This window comes from Hordeum vulgare, chromosome 4H, assembly GCF_904849725.1.
Source record: "Hordeum vulgare subsp. vulgare chromosome 4H, MorexV3_pseudomolecules_assembly, whole genome shotgun sequence".
Classification (NCBI taxonomy): domain Eukaryota; kingdom Viridiplantae; phylum Streptophyta; class Magnoliopsida; order Poales; family Poaceae; genus Hordeum; species Hordeum vulgare.
This window is the reverse complement of record NC_058521.1, coordinates 348,603,845-348,619,218: the sequence shown is the minus strand read 5'-3', so window position 1 is coordinate 348,619,218 and position 15,374 is coordinate 348,603,845.

Genomic DNA, 15,374 nt, shown 5'->3' with positions numbered 1-15,374 from the left:
CAATCCTAGGAGCTCCTCTTGCATATCGTCCCATTTCACAGTGGATACCATGCCCTGTTGGGACGTGAAGCCATCATAAGATTCCTGCCATACCACACTACGGGTACATGAAAATCAAAATGCTAGGGCCAAACGACGTGATCATAGTGATCAGTAACCCCGAAAGAGCCCTCCGAGCTGAAAACAGAACGGCATCCCTCACGATAGAGGTACTAGCCGAGACCCTCGCTGCACAGAAACTCATGGCACTACGTGCCGTGGTGGACCAAGATGATGTGATCCTAAGCAACTGGCCCAAGTCCACATACTTCAAACCTGTGGACGAGATCGTCAAGTTCCAGGTACACCCAATGGACCCTAATAAGACCACGCCTATCGAAGCACAATTGGAGCCTGCAATCGACGGAGCACTACGCGTCTTCTTGCTAGAATATTGGGACGTATTTGCGTGGCACCCCTCAGACATGCCAGGAATCCCTCGGGGGTTGGTAGAACATAGCTTGAACATAATTGCCGGTTTCAAGCCTGTCAAACAGGCCCTGCGTCGAATTTCCGAATCAAAGCGTCAAGATATGAGTGAAGAACTTTCCAAGCTACTGGAAGCCGGGTTCATGAGAGGCATCAAACATAGCAACTAGTTGGCAAACCTGGTCATGGTACCAAAGAAGGACAAATCTTGGCGGCTATGTGTCGATTTCAAGGACCTAAACAAAGCCTTCCCTGAGGATCCTTTTCTGTTACCTCAAATAGACCATATTATCAACACAACAGCCAGACACGACTCCTTGTGTTTCCTTCATGCCTACTCTGGATACCATCAGATCAAAATAAAATAATCTGATCAGGCCGCAACCGCCTTTATAACACCCTACGTGCCATTCTGCTTCAACACAATGTCGTTCTGGATAAAAAATGCGGGCGCCACTTGCCAGCGGATGATCCAGAGATGCTTGGGAAAACACATTGGCTAAACTACGGAGGCATACATGGACGATGTGGTCATTAAGACCAGACACGTCAGCCAGCTGGTAGACAACCTCATGGAAACCTTTGCCAACCTACGGGCATACGATATACGACTTAATCCAGATAAGTGTGTCTTCAAAGCCCCAACCAGCAAGCTCCTAGGATTCATCATGTCGCAAAGGGGAATCGAGGCCAGCCCCACCAAAATACTAGCATTGTCACAGCTCGCCATCCCAACACAGCTACAACACATCCAAAAGTTGGCAGGCTGTATTGCGGCCTTAAGCCGATTTATATCTCGCCTCGGTGAGAAGGCCCTCGCACTCTATAGGTTGCTGAAGAAAACTAAGAACTTCAAATGGACCAATGAGGCCACAACGGCTCTGGAGGAAATCGAGGCGATCCTGGCGAGCAACCCGATCCTAGCAGCACCCTACATAGGGGAGACGATGTTGCTATACATCTTAGCTACCAATCAAGTGGTCAGAGTGGTCCTCATCGTAGAACGAGAAGCTGAGGGTCAAAAACTCCGGATACAAAGGCCGGTCAATTACATATCTTAGCTTCTCACCCCATGCAAAACCACATACCCACACTACCAAAAAATTGCTTACATAGTGTTTATGGCATCGCGCAAATTTAGACACTATTTCGAGGAATGTGCGGTTACTGTGACCTTGGAAATACCACTGAGTGACATCATTAACAATAAGGACGCCGCCGGTAGAATTGCGAAATGGGCCATCGAGCTACTGCCATTTAAGATTACCTACAAGCCACGACGAGCCATCAAATGTCAAGTCTTTGTCGACGTCGTTGTTGAATTGACTAAGGCCGAACTCCCAGAGAGTATAACACTTATGCTCATTGGACCATGTATTTTAACGGGTCCAAAACTCTCGCCGGTCTGGGGGCTGGTGTGATCCTCACATTGCCTACCGGGAATAATATTTTGTACATGCTATAGATCATGTATGCCGACTCGAATAATGCATTAGAGTACGAGGCACTACTACACGGTCTCCGGATGGCAGCCTCAATGGGCATACAATAGATTGAGGTATGATGAGACTCTAACCTCGCCATATCACAAATCAACAGTGACTTTGATGCAGAAAATTCGAAGATCGCAGCATATAGAAACGCCGTCCTCAAGATATCAGCACAATTTGAAGGGTTGGACTTCCACCACGTCTCAGGAGACAACAACCAAGCCGTAGACATTGTCGCCCGCTTAGGCGCAAAGCGCGGCCTCGTCCCCTGCAACATATTCCCAGAATGCTTGTTCAAGCCATCTGTAGTATGGCAGGACAAAGTGGTTAGCACAAGAGCCGATGGTGCAGAGCAGGTTATACCACCTAAGGCCGAGTAGGATGATCAAATCCTCGGCGGAACTTCAATTGCAGAAACACCCTCGGCCCATGAGGTCATGGCAGTAATCGCGCCATGGACTGAACCCTTCCTTGCTTATATCTTGTGCAACAAACTCCCTGTTGACCAGACCGAGGCGGGACATATCATGCGCCGATCAAAGGTTTACAAGGTTCACGAGGGCAATATATATAAAAAGAGAACCACATGAGTCCTTCAATGGTGCATATCCGAGGAGGGCGGAAGGCAGCTTCTGGCCGAAGTACACGTCGGTATGGGCGGGCACCATCCAGCAGCTCGAGCCCTGGTCAGCAAGGCTTTCCGAGCTAGTTTCTTCTGGCCGACAACCCGAGAGGACATCCACGTGCTCGTTCAGCATTGTCCGGGGTGTCAACTCTTCGTGAATCAAAGACACATGCTTCCAATAGCTCTTCGGACAATCCTATCACATGGCCATATGTGGTCTGGAGTCTGGATATGGTTTCCCACTTAAAGGGGGGACCATGAAAAAGAAATACCTCCTAGTCATGGTCGACAAGTTTATCATATAGATTGAAGCAAAGCCTGTTAGCTCTGCCAAATCCAGGCTAGTAATGGACTTCATTTCCGGTGTCGTACATCGTTATGGTGTCCCACGTAACATAGTAACAGAGAACGGATCCAATTTCACCGCCGAGGAGGTAAAAGATTGATGTGCAGATTTGGGCATCAAGCGCGACTATGACTTTGTATACCAACCGGATACCAATGGACAAGTCGAAAGAGCCAATGGGCTAATTATGAGCGGCATTAAACCTTGGCTGGTCCGCTCTCTTCAAGAATCTGACTACCAATGGGTGGAGGAGCTCGACTCCGTACTACTGGGCTTGCGTACCATCGCGAATCGTTCCACAGGGTACACACCCTTTTTCATGGTGTACGGGGCTGAAGCGGTCCTCCCCTATGACATTATGCACGCTGCACCTCGGGTGCGTATGTTCGTCTAGAGGGTAAACGGAGCACCGTTGTGATTGTTACAACCAGTTCGCCCGGATACGTACCTCTGACTGGTAAAGCCAAAAGCTAGAGTTTTTTAAGTGACAACTTGGTCGGCTACAAATGATGTCTATCCAATCCGCATTTCTTGTCGCATATAATAGTTGTTCGTACTACATGAAGAAACGACTACTCCAACTACATCCTGTGTAGCTCGGCCATCCCTTGCGGAGGGTTTTGGTTTGGCAATAAAGCTCGGACCATACTCCGCATAGCCTTTTGAGCCCTCTCATTCACAATGGATAGTTCCTTCAATAGCCCCCCCCAAATGAACTAGCTTCCTGTTTAGGACGCCCAGTTAAGAGACCTAATCAAAAGAAGCACACATTTTTAACGATCAAGACAACAAAACCGTGATCCCTTACATGTCGAAGTTTTACTTACAAAATATGTTGCCCTTCAATTTCTGATTCTCTACGTAGTTGTGCGCCAACTGAGCTTGCAAACTCTCAATTTTATTAGCTTGTTTCTTATTCTCTTTTTTGAGATTGTTATTTTCCACGCGGCTTCGCATCAATACGCGGTGGCCGGCTTCAAGCTGAGATTCGGCGTACCACTGAGAACCTCAAGATGCATCTACATCCTTTTGCATTTGGCCTATTGATTCACCTTCTATAATGAAATTCTTAATTATTAAATCCAAGTGAATTTTAGCATATCACAAATAAATTCCCTTACCATGTGCTTCTCTCATGAATATTTTCACATCCTCCTGTTCTGCCCTATTGGCTTGTAGATCAGCTTGGCTTAGCTGTAAATCTTTGGAAAAAATTTTGTTTTCCAGTTTTAAACCTGTATATTGGCAGGATGTCAAGTTGACCCTTAATTCAGCCGTCCCATCCAAATTAAGGCTCGAGGGCTACTCGGTCTGAACTTTTGTTCAGATATAGAGACGCCAATGACTCATGTGTAGATGTGCAGACATTTTCCTTGCCACTTCTTGAAGGCCGGCTCGTGCAACTCCAAGGTATGCATCAGCCGAGTTGAGAGCGTTAAACTCTTGCTCGAAAAATGCAAGGTAACGCCATGACTCCTTCCGTTGCCAATGATTCTTTGCGGTTTCAATTTTAGAGTTAGATACCGACAACCCTTCAAAACCTTCACGGAGCGGGCCCATGTTCGAGACTCCTGTATCGGCCGAGGATATTGGGTTTTGTTGACGACCCAATACCTAGATGCCGTCCTCGGATAGGGAAGGTTGCGCACATCTCCTCAATTTGTGGGCTAAGGGTCATGAACATTTAAGAAGACAGTTACTACAGTATGGAATAAGGATTGATCTGTGTACCTCTTGGCCGAAGGGACAAATGACATATTTCCCGCCACTTCCTGTTGTTCGGGGGTTTTGTTCTCGTTTGACGGAACCCCGGCTGTTACAGCCCGCGAAGGAGTTCACTGTGTGCTCCTACGACCACTGGGCACAACCCCTCGTCGTGTAGTCGTCTTACTTTTGCTCCCCGAAGATGGAAGGGACCTAGGGTTGTCGACTTAAAGAGACACCTTGTATTCGTCAACCCTCTCTTGATAAAACACGCCATCCTCAAAGATAATTGAAATATCCAGGTCCTCTTGAAATCAGGTGTCATCGTCATGGGAGAAGTCTTCGACCTGGGATGCGGGAGAATTTCATGTCTCAATCCAACGTCTCCAAGTCTACGGAGGGGGAGTAGGGGTTATTGGTTAACAATAACAGACACAAATATCCAGGCTATCAATGTAAACACTCTTACGCATTCGATGGGGTTATATGCCGAATAACCATCCTCGGGAGTGAGGCGGGCGAAATCTTCTTTTTCCCCTTGAAAAGATCAGCTAGAATGGTCGCTAATATCTTTTGATCGTCTGGTCCCTACCGTTTAGATCGGGTGGAGTCGCTTGTCCCTCTATAGCGCCACAAAGGATGTGTACATTGTTGGAGCGGTTGGACGCACCGGGTAATCGCCGCCGCCATCACGTTAATGATGGTCAGCCCACTGTGATTCTATATCCTAACCTTGGAGGATAGGCGCTTCACTTCGCAGCTCTCCTCTTGGGAAGAGCTCCTCAGCCGCCGCCTAAATAGCTTCTTTAAAGGGGTCACAGAGTATTCGCGAAGACCTCTCCGAACCGGTTCGAACAGCGGAACATCCTCGATATAAAACCACTTCAAGGGCCACTTGTCGGTCTCCTTCTTTGGTGTCCCGACCGGGTATCCTGTGGCGTCTATACGCCATACTTCGGCTCCACGCACTTACCGAAATGTCTTTCCCCTAGTTCAGGGAAGGATACAGAAGTAGTTTCTCCATAAAATCGAAGTGGGGCTCGCAACCCAGGAACATCTGGCATAAGGCCACAAAATCTGAGATGTGAATGATGGAGCCAGGGGTAAGATTGTGGAGCTGCAACCCGTAGAACTCCTACGAACCCCTCAGGAAAGGGTGAACGGGGAATCGCATCCCTCGTAGTAGGAAGGAAATGAAGCAGACTCTTTCTCCCCTTTGAGGGGAAGGGAAGTTTTCTGCGATGTCTTCGCCACTGGTGGAGGCAAGTCTGGGGCGGGTGGGCGCGAGGTCTGATAGAGGAAGATATCCTTGAGTTTCGAGTTCACGCAAACACAAAAGGGAAACAGAGCGACTAGCCCAGTCCCGTGGAAGGGGGCCAAGTGGATATGAGGAGGAACCTGCCATGACTCTGGGGTGCTGGAACCCTAGGGTTTCCTAGTGACACTCGGAGGACGAGGGAGCCTCAGAACGGATTTTGATGTGTTTATAAAGGGCATTGCAACCACTCGTTATAGGGAGCGGTTTCGTCACGGACAGTCAAAAGCGTCTACCTTTATAAAAGCACGTGAAAGTAAAGAATTATTATTAATCTTTGTCGAGAGTTAAAACTTGTGGGCCCCACGATGCTTAGGTAACCGTGAGTCGGTCGGGGACTGAATCATCATTTAATGACTGGTGGAAGCAGGGGAACTTGCCTTGCAAGTAGAACACTCCTTGGGCAAGCATCCGAAGACCTCGCACATAAGCACTGAAGGCTAGTTCGGGGGCTACTGAGGGTGTCCAGGATTAATGGGTCCTGAGGTAGTCGGCTTGCGACGTAGAGGCCGACCTAATGGGCTGCCGTAATTGGAGGCCGGACTGTGTGGTCATCCCGTATTCAAGGAAGAAAGCACTGAAGACCAGCATGGTGTCCAAGTAAACTAGACTAGGTCGGCCCAATGGCCCTCAGTTGGTGCTTAGTTGTATGAAACCCTAGATCCCCTGGTGTCAATATAAACAAGTGGTACTCCTCCATGTAGGCAGGTTATCCCGTCTAAGGTTTAGCTCATACCAACTCGAGGTAGATCAATTCTTTAATCATCATCCACATCAATATAATCGAGCAGGATGTAGGGTTTTACCTCCTCTAGTGGGCCCGAACTTGGGTAAATATTGTCTCCCCTTTTGAGATACAAGCCATCGATCCAAGGTCCTTAGTCCGAGACCTCCTACCCGAGATCTTCCTTTTGACACCGACAATGGTGTCCTCCGTAGGCCTCAGAATGACACTTCCTTAGGATCTATTCCTGTTCATTTTCAAGTATACAACGTCTAATAGCACCACCCACTCTTTTATAAAGATGTAGGTCATCCAAAAAGTAAGGTCATAAATCATAGAAGATTTTTTTATTTTGTTGATAGGGGAAGCTAGGCAGAATATATTAAGCAACAATATAATTATCATAATTGCATACAAAGTATTACAACGTGAAGTATTTATAATAGCAAGTTGCTCATCTAGAAAGTTATCATCAATAGCCAATGGGTCATAAAGAACATTTTCCATCTTAGACAAGTTATCTACTACACGGTTTTCATCTCCTTTCCTATCAACGACATGCAAGTCAAATTCTTGGAGTAATATCACCCATCTGATAAGTCTAGGTTTAGCATATTTCTTTTCCATAAGGTATTTAATAGGAGAAAGATCAGTGTGAATAGTGAATCAACTATGTAAGGTCAAAACTTATCACATGCAAACACAACTGCTAAAAATTCCTTTTCAGTAGTAGCACAATTTCTTTCAGCAGTATCTAGGGTCTTACTAGCATAATGAATAACATTCAATTTCTTGTCTGCCCTAGAACAACACCAACAACATAATCACTAGCATGACACATAATTTCAAAGGCCACGTTCCAGTGAGGTGGTTGAACAATAGGTGCAGAAATTAAGGATTTCTTAAGTATTTCAAAGGCTTGTACACATTCATCATAAAAAACAAAAGGAACATATTTTGGAGAATATTAGTTAATGGCCTAGAAATCCTTGAGAAATCTTTAATGAAATGCCTCTAGAAACCAGCATGATCAAGAAAACTTCTTATACCTTTGATATCTTTTGGGCAGGGCATTTTCTATATTACATCAACTTTGGGCTTTTCCACCTCAATACCTCGCTCAAAATTTTTATGCCGAAGCACTATACCTTCATTCACCATAAATTGGCATTTCTCCCAATTCAACACAACATTAGTTTCTTCACATATCTTCAAAAATCGATCAAGGTTGCTCAAGCAATCATTAAAGAAGTTCCATAAACAGAAAAATCATCCATGAAAAGCTCAACAATCTTTTCACATAAGTCGAAGAATATAACATTCGTACATCTTTCAAAGGTATCATGTGCATAACATAGACCAAAAGGCATACACCTATAAGCATAAGTTCCAAAAGGGCAAGTAAAGGTAGTTTTGTCTTGGTCCTCTTTTCGATGCAGGTATTTGAGAGAATCCACAATATCCATCTAGAAAGCAAAAGTATGTGTTCTTGGATAATCTTTGTAGCATTTGAGCAAGAAAAGGCTTTGGGTAATGATCTTTCTAGTAGCCTTACTCAATTTCCTGAAATCAATTACCATCCTATAACTAGTTCCTATCCTGTAACGTCCAAGATGCGACAATTTCCATATTTGGGGGCGAGGCCTCAATAAGGAAAGAGACGCATCTTAGCATTTCGCAAGCACATGAATCATTGCAATACATACATGAAGCGGTGGGTATATGAAATGGATTACACTCGCCACAAGTTAAATTACAATTCACTCAACAGTTTATTTGAAATCATCCCAAAAGACAGGGTCTGACTACGGACAAGATAAATGATAAAATTTCAATGATTTGTCTCGCTATGCCCATGAGACGACAAAGGTCCCCTAATTGTCGGGGTACGTCATGTACATGCGCCCACTGCCTTCATCAAACTCCCACTACAACTGCATAGCATCAAAAGCCTCTGGATCTCCTGTACGTGGATGTGCGGGGTGGTAGTAACATGTGAGCCACAAGGACTTAGCAATCTCGGGACCATGATACCGGAACTAATCAAGTTATTGGGTATGGAAGGTTTAGTGTTTAGGTTGCAGTAGCACTAAGTATATATGGTGGCTAACTTACGAGAACATGAAGTAGAGTAAGTGCTCTACGCATGACGGTCGTGAACTAAATATCATCGCTAAGTGATCCTTAACACCTACTTATGTCAAACATAACCCCACTTTGTCCTCATTCAGAGAGGAAACTCACGGAATAGATAGTCACGATTATGCACACAGTTGGCATACTTTAGTTAAGTTTATTTCAAGTTATCTAGAACCGGATGTTAAACAAAGTTTCCAAGTTGCCAAATAAACGCGGGCACGACTTTCCGAAAGATATTAACCCCGCAGGGGTGATCCAACTAATCCATCACAAATTACCACAAGCTGCATAGGAAGCCTCCACCACAGAAAACCCATGATCTCCTCGGATTCCTTAGTGGAAAACCTCAATCATTAGATAGTCCAAAGTACCACCGGAATCCTGATGCACAAGATACCTAGAGGAGGTGAAGAAAAATCCAGCAAGACCGCTCGACGTGTCGACGAACCCGATAGGAGCCGTGTATCTCATTCTCATGACACGATCAAATGGGACTAGCTATTGGAAATCATGGGTATTATTATATTTGCTGTTTCAAGATAATCGTTTGTTGTCCATGCTACAATTGTATTGAATAGATACACAAATGCATGTGTGGACATATAGACAAAACAATGTCCCTAGTGAGCCCCTAGTTGACTAGCTCGTTGATCAAACATGGTTAAGGTTTCCTAGCCATAGGCAAGTGTTGTCAGTTTATAACGAGATCACATCATTAGGGGAATGATGTGATGGACATGACCCAAACTATAAACGTAGCATGTGATCGTGTCATTTTGTTGCTATTGTTTTCTTCATGTCAAGTATACGTTCCTATGACCATGAGATCATGTAACTAACTAACAGCGAAGGATTGCCTTGTGTGTATCAAATGCCGCTACGTTACTGGGTGACAATAAAGGTGCTCTAGAGGTATCTCTGAAGGTGTCCGTTGAGTTAGCATGGATCAAGAGTGGGATTTGTCACTCCTTATGAAGGAGAGGTATCTCGGGGCCCACTCGGTAATACAACATCACAAAAAAGCCTTGCAAGCAATGTGGCCAAAGATTTAACGACGAGATCTTGTAAAGAGACTTACCAATAATGAGATTGAAATAGATATATAGATACAGACGATGGAATCTCGGGCAAGTAACATACCGAAGGACAAATGGAACATTGTATGGGATTAACTAAACCCTTGACATAGAGGTTCAACCCATAATATCATCGCACACCATGTAGGATCCAATATGGACATCCAGGTCCCGCTATTGGATATTGACCGAAGAGTGTCTCGGTCATGTCTACATAATTGTCGAATCCGCAGGGTCTGCAAACTTAAGGTTCGATGACATTTCGGTATAGCTGAATTATTGATGTTGGTAACTGAATGTTGTTCGGAGTCCTGGATGAGATCCTGGACATCACGAGTGTCTCCAGACTGGTCCAGAAAAGAAGATTGATATATTGGATTGTGGCATTTGGGTTTTGAAAAGATTTCGGGCATTACTGGTAAAGTACCGGGAGTGACGAATGGGTTCGAGGGTTTTACCGGGAGGGGCCACCCACCCGGGAGAGAACCTAATAGGCCCATGGGTGGCGCACCATCCTTTAGTGGGATGGTGAGGCCATCCCAATAATCCTATTTCGGTTAAGAGTAAGAATGAAAAGGAAAAATAAAAATAAAAGGAAGGAGGTGGACAAGATGGGAAGGAGTCCTCCACCAAACCGAATTGGAGGAGGACTCCTCTCTCTTGGGCTAAGCTGAACCCTCCTACTTGGAGTAGGAGGCAAGCCACCCTCCCTCTTGTTCCTTCCATATATAGTGGAGGTTTGAGAGGCTTTTTGCACCCCCAAGACTTTGTGCAACCCTCTCTCCCTCCACTACCTCGTGACACCCGTAGCTAGTTCGGTACGACACAACGAAGCCTTGCCGAAGTAGCTCCACCATCATCACCGCCACGCTGTCGCGCTGCTAGAGAATTCAGCTACCTCTTTGTCTCTCTTGCTGGATCAATAAGGGGATGATCGTCATCGAGCTGTACGTGTGCTGAACGCGGAGGTGCCGTCCGTTCGGTACTAGATTGGGACGGAATTCGTGGGACGAATGATGATTGGATTGCGAATACGTTCGACTACATCAACTGCGTAGTGGATCGTCAAGGGTATGTGGATCCGATCTTCCCTCTCGTAGTTGATCGTCACCATGATAGGTCTTCGTGTGCGTAGGAAATTTTTTGTTTCCCATGCGACGTTCCCCAATAGTGGTCTCATGAGCTAGGTTCATTCGTAGATGATATCTCGAGTAGAACACAAAAGAGTTTGTGGGCGTTGATGTTCAGTTTGCTCCCCTCCTTAGTCGTTTCTTAATTCAACGACATTGTTGGATTGAAGCGGCCCAGACCAACATTACTCGTATGCTTACGAGAGAACGGTTTCATCGACTAACATGCAACTTGTTGCATAAAGATGACTGGCGGGTGTCTGTTTCTTCAACTTTAGTTGCATCAGATTTGCCCGAGGCAGTCCTTGGAGAAGGTTAAATAGCAATTTGCATATCACTGTTGTGGCTATGCGTAAGTAAGATGCGATCATACTAGATACCCATAGCAGCCACGTAAAATTTCCAACAACAAATTAGAGGACGTCTAACTTGTCTTTGCAGGATATGCATGTGATGTGATATGGCCAATGACATGATATGATATATTGGATGTATGAGAAGATCATGTTGTAATAGTTAAATATCGACTTGCATGTCGATGCTCGGCAATCGGCAGGAGCCATAGGGTTGTTTTTAATTATTTTGCGCTTGGAGATCCTTTACTTTATCACTAGTAGTAGCTTTAGTAGTAACAACATAGTTAGCGCGACAACCACGATGGCAGCATGATGATGAAGACCATGATGATGGAGATCATGGTGTGGCGCTGGTGACAATGGAGATCATGCCGGTGCTTTGGTGATGGAAATCAAGAAGCACAAGTTCATGGCCATATCATGTCACTTATGATTTGCATGTGATGTTAATCCTTTTATGCACCTTATTTTGCTTAGAACGATGGTACCATTATAATGTGATCTCTCACTAAAATTTCAAGATAAAATTGTGTTCTCTCTGACTATGCACCATTGCGACAGTTCATCGTTTCGAAACACCACGTGATGATCTGGTGTGATAGACTCAATGTTCACATACAGCGGGTGCAAAATAGTTGCACACGCGGAACACTCAGGTTAAACTTGACAAGCCTAGCATGTATAGACATGGACTCGGAACACAAGAGACCTAAAGGTCAAGCATGAATAATATAGTTGATATGATAAACATGGAGATGTTCACCATTGAAACTTTACTCAACTCACGTGATGATCGGACTTGAGATAGTGAACTTGGATCATGCTACACTCGAATGACTAGAGGGATGTCAATTTGAGTGGGAGTTTATTAGTAATATGATTAGATAAACTCAATTATATTGAACATATACTAAGTAATCATTGCAAAATTTTATGTTGTAGCTCAATGGATCGCGCAATAGCAACCCTGAATTTTAATACGTTCCTAGAGAAAGCTAAGCTGAAAGATGATGGAAGAAACTTTGTTGGCTGGGCTCGTAATCTGAGGCTTATCCTCACGGCAGCGCTAGGTGATGCACCACCCGATACGGTGACCCAAGAGGTTTTGAACGCTTGGCAGTCGCGTAAGGATGACTACTAATTAGTTCAATTCACAGTTTTGTATGGCTTAGAACCGGGACTTCAAATACGTTTTGAATGTCATGGAGCATATGAGATGTTCCTGGAGTTGAAGTTTATCTTTGAGAAGAATGCCCGGATCGAGAGGTATGAAACCTCCGATAAGTTCTATGCTTGTAAAATGGAGGAGAACGGGCCTGTCAGTGAACACATACTCAGAATGTCTGGGTACTCTAACCGTCTAGCTGAGCTAGAGATTGAAATCTCGCAAGAAGGTGTCACTGACAGAGTTCTTCAATCATTGCCACCTAGCTATAATGGCTTTGTGTTGAACTAAACCATGCAAGGGATGAATAAGTCACTCGCCGAGCTGTTTGCGATGCGGAAAGTCGAAGAGTCAGAAATCCGGAAAGAGCATCAAGTGTTGATGGTCAATAAGACCACCCGTTTCAAGAAAAATGCCAAAGGGAGGAAGGGTGGCAAATCTGTTGCCCCTCAAACGAAGAAACCCAAGGCTAGACCTAAGCCGGAGACTGAGTGTTATTACTTCAAGGGAACTGGTCACTCGAAGCAAAACTGCCCCAAGTATCTGGCCCATAAGAAGGCGGCCAACGCCAAACAAGGTATATTTGATATACATGTTATTGATGTGTACCTCACCAACTATCGTAGTAGTGCCTGGGTATTTGACACCAGTTTTGTTGCTGACATTTGCAACTTGAAACGGGAACTGCGAAATAAGTGAAGGCTGGTGAAGGATGTAGTGACGATGCGCGTGGGAAATGATTCCAAGGTTGATGCGATCGCCGTCAGCACAATCTCACTTCTGTTGCCATGAGGATTAGTGATGAACTTAAATAATTGTTATTTTGTGCCTACGTTGAGCATGAACATTATATCTAGATCTTGTTTATTGCAAGAAGGTTACTCATTTAAGTCAGAGAATAATGGTTGTTCTATTTTTATGAGTAATATATTTTATGGTCATGCACCCAATGTGAGGGGTTGTTCATATTGAATACCGATAGTGATGACACCCATGTCCATAACATTGAGACCAAAAGATGTAGAGTTAATAATGATAGCGCCACTTTCTTGTGGCACAGCCGCTTAGGTCATATTGGTCTAAAATGCATGAAGAAACTCCATGCTGATGGACTTTTGGAGTCACTTGATTTTGAATCACTTGACACATGTGAACCATGTCTCATGGGCAATATGACTAAGACTCCGTTCTCCGGAACAATGGAGCATGCAAGTGACTTGTTGGAGATCATATATACTGATGTGTGCGGACCGATGAGCATAGAGGTGCACGGTGGATATTGTTATATTTTCACCTTCACTAATGATTTGAGTAGGCATGGTTACATTTACTTGATGAAGCACAAGTGTGAAACATTTGAAAAGTTCAAGCAATTTCAGAGTGAAGTTCAAAATCATCGTAACACGAAGATCAAATTCCCACGATCTGATCGAGGAGGTGAGTATCTGAGTTATGAGTTTGGTGCTCACTTAAGACAGTGTGGAAGTGTTTCACAATTGACACGGCCTGGAACACCACATCGGAATGGTGTGTTCGAACATCGTAATCGTACTTTATTAGATATGGTGTGTTCTATGATGTCTCTTACTGATTTGTCGTTATCGTTTTGGGGCTATGCATTGGAGATAGCTGCACTCACTTTAAATAGGGCACCATCAAAATCTGTTGAGACGACACCATATGAGCTATGGTATGGCAAGAATCCAAAGTTGTCGTTTCTTAAAGTTTGGGGATGTGATTCTTGTGTCAAAAAGCTTCAGCCTGAAAAGCTAGAATACAAAGCGGAAAATGCGTCTTCATAGGTTACCAAGAGGAGACAGTTGGGTATACCTTTTATCTCAGATCCAAGGGCAAACTGTTTGTCACTAAGAATGGAGCTTTTCTTGAGAAAGAGTTTCTCTCAAAAGAATTGAGTGGGAGGAAGATAGAACTTGATGAGGTTGTAGAACCTTTGCTTCAACCAGATGGTGTCACAAGAAAGAAATAAGTTTCTGTTGGGGCTACACCAGTTGAAGAGGAAGCTTATGATGATGATCATGAAACTTCAGATCAAGTTGCTAACAGACCTCGTAGGTCGACAAGGGCATGTACTGCTCCAAAGTGGTACGGGAATCCTGTCTTATCGGTTTTGTTGTTAGACAATAGTGAGCCTACGGGCTATGGAGAAGCGATGGTGGGATCAGATTCCAACAAATGGTTAGAGGACATGAATATCGAGATATGATCTATGTATGCAAACAAAATATGTACTTTGGAAGTATTACTTGAAGGCCGAAAGGCCATTCAGAACAAATGGATCTTTAAGAAGAAGACAGACGCCGACAGTAATGTGTCCATCTATAAAGCTCGATTTGTGGCAAAGGGTTTTTCACAAGTTCAAGGAGTTGACTATGATGAGACTTTCTCACCAGTAGTGATGCTTAACTTCGTCAGAATCATGTTAGCAATAGCTGCATTTTCGATTATGAAATATGGAAGATGAATGTCTAAACAGCGTTCCTTAACGGGTTTCTTAAGGAAGAGTTGTATATCATACAACCGAAAGGTTTTGTCGATTCAGAGAATGCTTACAAAGTATGCAAGCTTCAGCGGTCAATTTATGGACTGGTGCAGGCATCTCGGAGTTGGAATTAGCACTTTGATGAAGTGATCAAGGCGTTCGGGTTTATAGAAGTTTTTCGAGAAGCTTGTGTTTACAAGAAAGTGAGTGGGAGCCATATAGTGTTTCTAATTTTATATGTGGATGACATATTGCTGATTGGAAACAATGAAGAGTTTTTGGAAAGCATAAAGGATTACTTGAATAAAAGTTTTACTATGAAGGACCTAGGGGAAG